A 9,122-nucleotide genomic window follows, 5' to 3' on the forward strand; every position below is an offset into this window, starting at 1 on the left:
TGAAGGAGTCTCAGTAATAATACAGGAGTTTGTGACTCTCCTCCTGGAGGAGTCTCAGTAATAATAAAAGAGTTTGTGACTCTCCTCCTCCTGAAGGAGTCTCAGTAATAATACAGTAGTCTGTGACTCTCCTCCTCCTGAAGGAGTCTCAGTAATAATACAGGAGTTTGTGACTCTCCTCCTCCTGAAGGAGTTTCAGTAATAATACAGGAGTTTGTGACTCTCCTCCTGAAGGAGTCTCAGTAATAAGACAGTAGTTTGTGACTCTCCTCCTCCTGAAGGAGTCTCAGTAATAATACAGGAGTTTGTGACTTCTCCTGAAGGAGTCTCAGTAATAATACAGGAGTCTGTGACTCTTCCTCCTGAAGGAGTCTCAGTAATAATACAGTAGTATGTGACTCTCCTCCTGAAGGAGTCTCAGTAATAATACAGGAGTCTGACTCTCCTCCTCCTGAAGGAGTCTCAGTAATAATACAGTAGTCTGTGACTCTCCTCCTGAAGGAGTCTCAGTAATAATACAGTAGTCTGTGACTCTCCTCCTGAAGGAGACTCGGTAATAATACAGGAGTCTGACTCTCCTCCTCCTGAAGGAGTCTCAGTAATAATACAGGAGTTTGTGACTCTCCTCCTCCTGAAGGAGTTTCAGTAGTAATACAGGAGTTTGTGACTCTCCTCCTGAAGGAGTCTCAGTAATAAGACAGTAGTTTGTGACTCTCCTCCTCCTGAAGGAGTCTCAGTAATAATACAGGAGTTTGTGACTTCTCCTGAAGGAGTCTCAGTAATAATACAGGAGTCTGTGACTCTCCTCCTCCTGAAGGAGTCTCAGTAATAATACAGGAGTCTGTGACTCTCCTCCTGAAGGAGTCTCAGTAATAATACAGTAGTCTGTGACTCTCCTCCTGAAGGAGACTCGGTAATAATACAGGAGTCTGTGACTCTCCTCCTGAAGGAGTCTCAGTAATAATACAGTAGTCTGTGACTCTCCTCCTGAAGGAGTCTCAGTAATAATACAGTAGTCTGTGACTCTCCTCCTCCTGAAGGAGTCTCAGTAATAATACAGGAGTCTGTGACTCTCCTCCTCCTGAAGGAGTCTCAGTAATAATACAGGAGTCTGACTCTCCTCCTCCTGAAGGAGTCTCAGTAATAATACAGTAGTCTGTGACTCTCCTCCTGAAGGAGTCTCAGTAATAATACAGTAGTCTGTGACTCTCCTCCTCCTGAAGGAGTCTCAGTAATAATACAGGAGTTTGTGACTCTTCTCCTCCTGAAGGAGTCTCAGTAATAATACAGGAGTCTGTGACTCTCCTCCTGAAGGAGTCTCAGTAATAATACAGTAGTCTGTGACTCTCCTCCTGAAGGAGACTCGGTAATAATACAGGAGTCTGACTCTCCTCCTCCTGAAGGAGTCTCAGTAATAATACTGGAGTCTGTGACTCTCCTCCTCCTGAAGGAGTCTCAGTAATAATACAGTAGTCTGTGACTCTCCTCCTGAAGGAGACTCGGTAATAATACAGGAGTCTGTGACTCTCCTCCTGAAGGAGTCTCGGTAATAATACAGGAGTCTGTGACTCTCCTCCTCCTGAAGGAGTCTCAGTAATAATACAGGAGTTTGTGACTCTCCTCCTCCTGAAGGAGTTTCAGTAATAATACAGGAGTTTGTGACTCTCCTCCTGAAGGAGTCTCAGTAATAAGACAGTAGTTTGTGACTCTCCTCCTCCTGAAGGAGTCTCAGTAATAATACAGGAGTTTGTGACTTCTCCTGAAGGAGTCTCAGTAATAATACAGGAGTCTGACTCTCCTCCTCCTGAAGGAGTCTCAGTAATAATACAGTAGTCTGTGACTCTCCTCCTGAAGGAGTCTCAGTAATAATACAGTAGTCTGTGACTCTCCTCCTGAAGGAGACTCGGTAATAATACAGGAGTCTGTGACTCTCCTCCTGAAGGAGTCTCAGTAATAATACAGGAGTCTGTGACTCTCCTCCTCCTGAAGGAGTCTCAGTAATAATACAGTAGTCTGTGACTCTCCTCCTGAAGGAGTCTCAGTAATAATACAGGAGTCTGTGACTCTCCTCCTCCTGAAGGAGTCTCAGTAATAATACAGGAGTCTGACTCTCCTCCTCCTGAAGGAGTCTCAGTAATAATACAGTAGTCTGTGACTCTCCTCCTGAAGGAGTCTCAGTAATAATACAGTAGTCTGTGACTCTCCTCCTCCTGAAGGAGTCTCAGTAATAATACAGGAGTCTGTGACTCTCCTCCTCCTGAAGGAGTCTCAGTAATAATACAGGAGTCTGACTCTCCTCCTCCTGAAGGAGTCTCAGTAATAATACAGTAGTCTGTGACTCTCCTCCTGAAGGAGACTCGGTAATAATACAGGAGTCTGACTCTCCTCCTGAAGGAGACTCCTTAATAATACAGGAGTCTGACTCTCCTCCTCCTGAAGGAGTCTCAGTAATAATACAGTAGTCTGTGACTCTCCTCCTGAAGGAGACTCGGTAATAATACAGGAGTCTGTGACTCTCCTCCTGAAGGAGTCTCAGTAATAATACAGGAGTCTGTGACTCTCCTCCTCCTGAAGGAGTCTCAGTAATAATACAGTAGTCTGTGACTCTCCTCCTGAAGGAGTCTCAGTAATAATACAGGAGTCTGTGACTCTCCTCCTCCTGAAGGAGTCTCAGTAATAATACAGGAGTCTGACTCTCCTCCTCCTGAAGGAGTCTCAGTAATAATACAGTAGTTTGTGACTCTCCTCCTGAAAGAGTCTCAGTAATAATACAGTAGTCTGTGACTCTCCTCCTGAAGGAGACTCGGTAATAATACAGGAGTCTGACTCTCCTCCTGAAGGAGACTCGGTAATAATACAGGAGTCTGACTCTCCTCCTGAAGGAGTCTCAGTAATAATACAGTAGTCTGTGACTCTCCTCCTGAAGGAGTCTCAGTAATAATACAGGAGTCTGACTCTCCTCCTCCTGAAGGAGTCTCAGTAATAATACAGTAGTCTGTGACTCTCCTCCTGAAAGAGTCTCAGTAATAATACAGTAGTCTGTGACTCTCCTCCTGAAGGAGACTCGGTAATAATACAGGAGTCTGACTCTCCTCCTGAAGGAGACTCGGTAATAATACAGGAGTCTGACTCTCCTCCTCCTGAAGGAGTCTCAGTAATAATACAGGAGTCTGTGACTCTCCTCCTCCTGAAGGAGTCTCAGTAATAATACAGGAGTCTGACTCTCCTCCTCCTGAAGGAGACTCGGTAATAATACAGGAGTCTGACTCTCCTCCTCCTGAAGGAGTCTCAGTAATAATACAGGAGTCTGTGACTCTTCCTCCTGAAGGAGTCTCAGTAATAATACAGTAGTATGTGACTCTCCTCCTGAAAGAGTCTCAGTAATAATACAGGAGTCTGACTCTCCTCCTCCTGAAGGAGTCTCAGTAATAATACAGTAGTCTGTGACTCTCCTCCTGAAGGAGTCTCAGTAATAATACAGTAGTCTGTGACTCTCCTCCTGAAGGAGACTCGGTAATAATACAGGAGTCTGACTCTCCTCCTCCTGAAGGAGTCTCAGTAATAATACTGGAGTCTGTGACTCTCCTCCTCCTGAAGGAGTCTCAGTAATAATACAGTAGTCTGTGACTCTCCTCCTCCTGAAGGAGTTTCAGTAATAATACAGGAGTTTGTGACTCTCCTCCTCCTGAAGGAGTCTCAGTAATAATACAGGAGTCTGTGACTCTCCTCCTCCTGAAGGAGTCTCAGTAATAATACAGTAGTCTGTGACTCTCCTCCTGAAGGAGACTCTGTAATAATACAGGAGTCTGACTCTCCTCCTGAAGGAGTCTCAGTAATAATACAGGAGTCTGACTCTCCTCCTCCTGAAGGAGTCTCAGTAATAATACAGGAGTCTGTGACTCTCCTCCTCCTGAAGGAGTCTCAGTAATAATACAGGAGTCTGACTCTCCTCCTCCTGAAGGAGTCTCAGTAATAATACAGTAGTTTGTGACTCTCCTCCTGAAGGAGTCTCAGTAATAATACAGTAGTCTGTGACTCTCCTCCTGAAGGAGACTCTGTAATAATACAGGAGTCTGACTCTCCTCCTCCTGAAGGAGTCTCAGTAATAATACAGGAGTCTGACTCTCCTCCTCCTGAAGGAGTCTCAGTAATAATACAGGAGTCTGTGACTCTCCTCCTGAAGGAGTCTCAGTAATAATACAGGAGTCTGTGACTCTCCTCCTGAAGGAGTCTCAGTAATAATACAGTAGTCTGTGACTCTCCTCCTGAAGGAGTCTCAGTAATAATACAGGAGTCTGTGACTCTCCTCCTGAAGGAGTCTCAGTAATAATACAGTAGTCTGTGACTCTCCTCCTGAAGGAGTCTCAGTAATAATACAGGAGTCTGACTCTCCTCCTGAAGGAGTCTCAGTAATAATACAGGAGTTTGTGACTTCTCCTGAAGGAGTCTCAGTAATAATACAGGAGTCTGTGACTCTCCTCCTCCTGAAGGAGTCTCAGTAATAATACAGGAGTCTGTGACTCCTCCTCCTCCTCCTCCTCCTCCTCCTCCTCCTCCTCCTGCTGCTGTAATGTTTTACCGTCCGTCAGTCCGTGTGCACCTCGTCCATCACTATGGAGGTCGTCCTCAACTCCTACTCTGTGTGGTCCAGCGTTACACCCAGCCAATCAATTAACAGGAATGACCTCAGAATGCATTACGTCAATGGGCGAAGCTGCTAATAAATAACTGATATCAGTGTCAATTTAAATGAATGACAGGTGATTATTGCTGGGGTTATTCTGTTTTGACCATGATGCAGCCTTCTGTGTGTATTTAATGTAAGTCCCCAATCTCGTGAGGATGTTTCACTTCCTAGAAATCAAATCAAAACCATTTTTATTTATCACATACACATGGTTAGCAGATGTTAATGCGAGCGTAGCGAAATGCTTGCGCTTCTAGTTCCCGACCATGCAATAATATCTAACAAGGAATCTAACAATTTCACAACAACTCCCTTATACACACTATAAGTGTAAAAGAATGAATAGGAATATGTACATACAATTACATGAATGAGTGATGGCCAAACGGTATCGGCTAGATATTCTACCGTTTAAGATCCGCCACTAATCAGTTGTGACTGAAATCTACTCCGTCTGTGAACATTTTTCTGGGAGACGATGTGAAAGATTCACAATGGTTCCCTCTGGCGTTGAGGTGACGGGGAAAACACAGACGTCTCTCCATCTGCTAGTACCTTTCAGTCTCAACTTTACCACTATTTGGAAACGTGCGAGACAGGGAATGAGTCAGAGAGAGGGGAGGGGAGGGGAGGGGAGGGGAGGGGAGGGGAGAGAATGAGGAGATAGGAGGCCAGAGAAATCCAGTTAGAGAGATTGAGAGGGAGAGTTGCTTTAGGTTGAATTGAATTCCCCACCCCATCTATCCTCTGTGCTTCCTTACACTTTAACTCTCCTTAGGCCTCCCGGTGTTACCCGGCAATCAACAACCTTTGACCCCCACCATACTGAATGACTTAACCCCAGAGGTGAGGAAAAGCATGCTGTTTTAACACTCATGCGGTAGTGCTAGTAGGTTTAACTCTTTATATTTGGTTGGCACTATTTCAGATTTTATTCTTCCAGTAACAAGTGTGTAATTACATTTTGTTAATAGGAAGATCTATCCCTCATACCATGATGGCCACCTATTCACCCCCCTTCCTCTCCGTAAATTAGAATGTGTTCTCAGTCAACTAAACCTGGTAAAATAAGGGTTAAATAAACATTTAAATAAATAAATTAAGTGGCTTCAGGACAGATCAGGGATGTGTCACCTACTGGTTAAAGAGGACATCAACACTCAGTTCCTTCCCCAGGACTACTCCTATAGTCTTCAGTTCCTACCCCAGGACACTTCCTATAGTCTTCAGTTCCTACCCCAGGACACTTCCTATAGTCTTCAGTTCCTACCCCAGGGCACCTCCTATAGTCATCAGTTCCTAACCCAGGACACTTCCTATGCTCCTCAGTTCCTACCCCAGGACACTTCCTATGCTCTTCAGTTCCTACCCCAGGACACTTCCTATGGTCTTCAGTTCCTACCCCAGGACACTTCCTATGCTCTTCAGTTCCTACCCCAGGACACTTCCTATGCTCCTCAGTTCCTACCCCAGGACACTTCCTATGCTCTTCAGTTCCTACCCCAGGACACTTCCTATGCTCTTCAGTTCCTACCCCAGGACACTTCCTATGCTCCTCAGTTCCTACCCCAGGAAACCTTCTATAGTCATCAGTTCCTACCCCAGGACACCTCCTATAGTCTTCAGTTCCTACCCCAGGACACCTACTATAGTCTTCAGTTCCTACCACAGGACACTTCCTATGCTCCTCAGTTCCTACCCCAGGACACTTCCTATGCTCCTCAGTTCCTACCCCAGGACACTTCCTATGCTCCTCAGTTCCTACCCCAGGAAACCTCCTATAGTCTTCAGTTCCTACCCCAGGACACCTCCTATAGTCATCAGTTCCTACCCCAGGACACCACCTATAGTCTTCAGTTCCTACCCCAGGACACCTCCTATAGTCTTCAGTTCCTACCCCAGGACACTTCCTATGCTCCTCACTTCCTACCCCAGGACACCTCCTATAGTCTTCAGTTCCTACCCCAGGACACCTCCTATGCTCCTCACTTCCTACCCCAAGACACCTCCTATAGTCTTCAGTTCCTACCCCAGGACACCTCCTGTAGTCTTCAGTTCCTACCCCAGGTCACCTCCTATAGTCATCAGTTCCTTCCCCAGGACACAGAGGTCATGTTCAAAAAGCTAATAGATGGGGGGGTACATGGGTGAGAGGATGGGGATATGGGATGGGGGGTACATGGGTGAGAGGATGGGGATGGGGGATGGGATGGTACATGGGAGAGATGGGGATGGGGATGGGAGAGAGGACGGGGATGGGAGGGTACATGGGAGAGAGGATGGGGGTACATGGGAGAGAGGATGGGGGGGTACATGGTACATGGGAGAGGATGGGGATGGGGGGTACATGGGAGAGAGGATGGGGGTACATGGTACATGGTACATGGGAGAGAGGATGGGGATGGGGAGTATGTGGTACATGGGAGAGAGGATGGGGATGGGGGAGTACATGGTACATGGGAGAGAGGATGGGGATGGGGGGTACATGGTACATGGGAGAGATGGATGGGGATGGGGGATGGGGATGGGGGACGTGGTACATGGGAGAGAGGATGGGGATGGGGGAGTACATGGTACATGGGAGAGAGGATGGGGATGGGGGAGTACATGGTACATGGGAGAGAGGATGGGGATGGGGGGTACATGGTACATGGGAGAGAGGATGGGGATGGGGAGTACGTGGTACATGGGAGAGAGGATGGGGATGGGGAATGTACATGGTACATGGGAGAGAGGATGGGGATGGGGAGTACGTGGTACATGGGAGAGAGGATGGGGATGGGGAGTACATGGTACATGGGAGAGAGGACGGGGATGGGGGGTACATGGTACATGGGAGAGAGGATGGGGATGGGGGTACATGGTACATGGGAGAGAGGACAGGGATGGGGGATGGGGGTACATGGGCGAGAGGATGGGATGGGGGGTACATGGGAGAGAGGACAGGGATGGGGGTACATGGGAGAGAGGACAGGGATGGGGGTACATAGTACATGGGAGAGAGGACGGGGATGGGGGTACATGGTACATGGGAGAGAGGACGGGATGGGGGGTACATGCTACATGGGAGAGGGACGGGATGGGGGTACATGGCACATGGGAGAGAGGACGGGATGGGAGGGTACATGGCACATGGGAGAGGGGATGGGGATGTGGGATGGGGGTACATGGGAGAGAGGACGGGGATGGGGGGGTACATGATAAAATTAGCTGGATTGTTTACCACAGACATCACAGAGGAATTATTGAGTCAGTTTAGTTACCTTAGTTAATAACACCTACTGCGGTGTGTTGATACCGTGATAACTAGTCCGTTGGTTATGTTATCGATCATTTTAGATACATTTTTTTCTCCAGATAAGTTCAAATCAACCTGGAATTATTATTTTTTTCACTGATTGTCAGTCATTCAATGAGCATAAATAAGTCATTCCAATTGTGCAAGTTCTCCCACTTAACAATATGAGAGAGGCCTGTAATTTTCATCATAGGTACACTTCAACTATGACAGACAAAATGAGAAAAAAAAAATCCAGAAAATCACATTGTAGTGTACCAATGATGAAAATTACAGGCCTCTCTCATCTTTTTAAGTGGGAGAACTTGCACATTTGGTGGCTGACTAAATATGTTTGTGCCCCACTGTAGGTAAACAAACATCAATGCCAGCCTTCTCAGTGGTGAGCAATGCATCCTTCCTCAATGTTTTCCAATTAAAAATAAGAAAAACATCTATAAATGTGTACTGAATGGAAAAGCAGATGGACTTTCGATGCCTTTGTATTCACATGAATGATTAAATAAGACAATGTTGAATTTATTTCCATTCTGCCTGTCTGATGTGGTACTGCTGTGTTGAAAGGGTTGGTCAATTCTAAACACTCTTTCAAAACACTGAAATGAAATGCTCTCTATTCATTACAAGGTCAGAGGTCAACTCATCTACTGGGACACACTGGTTATGATTCATATGTCATATTATGAATAAGCCATATGATTCAAAAGCCATATGATTCATAAGTCATATGATTCATAAGTCATATGATTCATAAGCCATATGATTCATACGTCATATGATTCATAAGCCATATGATTCATAAGCCATATGATTCATAAGCCATATGATTCATAAGCCATATGATTCATAAGTCAGATGATTCATAATACATATGATTCAAAAGCCATATGATTCATAAGTCATATGATTCATAATACATATGATTCATAAGCCATATGATTCTGTTAGCCTCTTTTCTCTAACTTCCTTTTGTTGTTGTTGCCTTGAAGCAGTCTGGATGTTAATGCATTTTACAGTGTTGTTTGAGGCAATTTTCTAGTATAAATATGTAATGAGCACACTCATATGAAGGACAGAACATTATGTCACACGTGACAAAGCTTTTCTCTGCTGAAAGACACACAGGACACAGATAAC

This window comes from Oncorhynchus keta, chromosome 1 (genome assembly GCF_023373465.1).
Source record: "Oncorhynchus keta strain PuntledgeMale-10-30-2019 chromosome 1, Oket_V2, whole genome shotgun sequence".
Classification (NCBI taxonomy): domain Eukaryota; kingdom Metazoa; phylum Chordata; class Actinopteri; order Salmoniformes; family Salmonidae; genus Oncorhynchus; species Oncorhynchus keta.